This window comes from Sinocyclocheilus grahami, unplaced genomic scaffold (assembly GCF_001515645.1).
Source record: "Sinocyclocheilus grahami isolate Dianchi unplaced genomic scaffold, SAMN03320097.WGS_v1.1 scaffold23477.1, whole genome shotgun sequence".
Taxonomy (NCBI): Eukaryota; Metazoa; Chordata; class Actinopteri; order Cypriniformes; family Cyprinidae; genus Sinocyclocheilus; species Sinocyclocheilus grahami.
Window position 1 is genome coordinate 2,415 of NW_015519154.1, and position 454 is coordinate 2,868.

Genomic DNA, 454 nt, shown 5'->3' on the forward strand with positions numbered 1-454 from the left:
CAGACAGTCTGTCTGTAGTTAGAGTTCTTTTTTTTTTTGGGCTGTATAGTGAAATGTGTAATAGCTTGCAGCTTTGCACAGTGGTGTAAGAACATTCAGAGTTTCCACACAGTGAGTCAGAAGAGGCTGGAGCTTCCCGACCCACACACACACAATTCACTAATTACTCTTCCGAACATCCTTCCTTCACTCATCAGAGAGGGAGGGTCCATCACAATTCCACCCTGTTATTATTTTGCAAGTTTAGGAAGATCAAATTCTACTCTTTTCATTCATTCAATTACTTACTCCCTCGTCTTAGATTATTTAGGTGATTCAACAGGATAAGGCCAGAAACATAGTGAAGTATGCAAATACAGATGTGAATACCTGCAAGCAGAGGTGTAATGCAGGGTATATGCAGGTACACAGCATATCCCCACTTCATTATCAGTCAGTATTGCAGGTACCCATC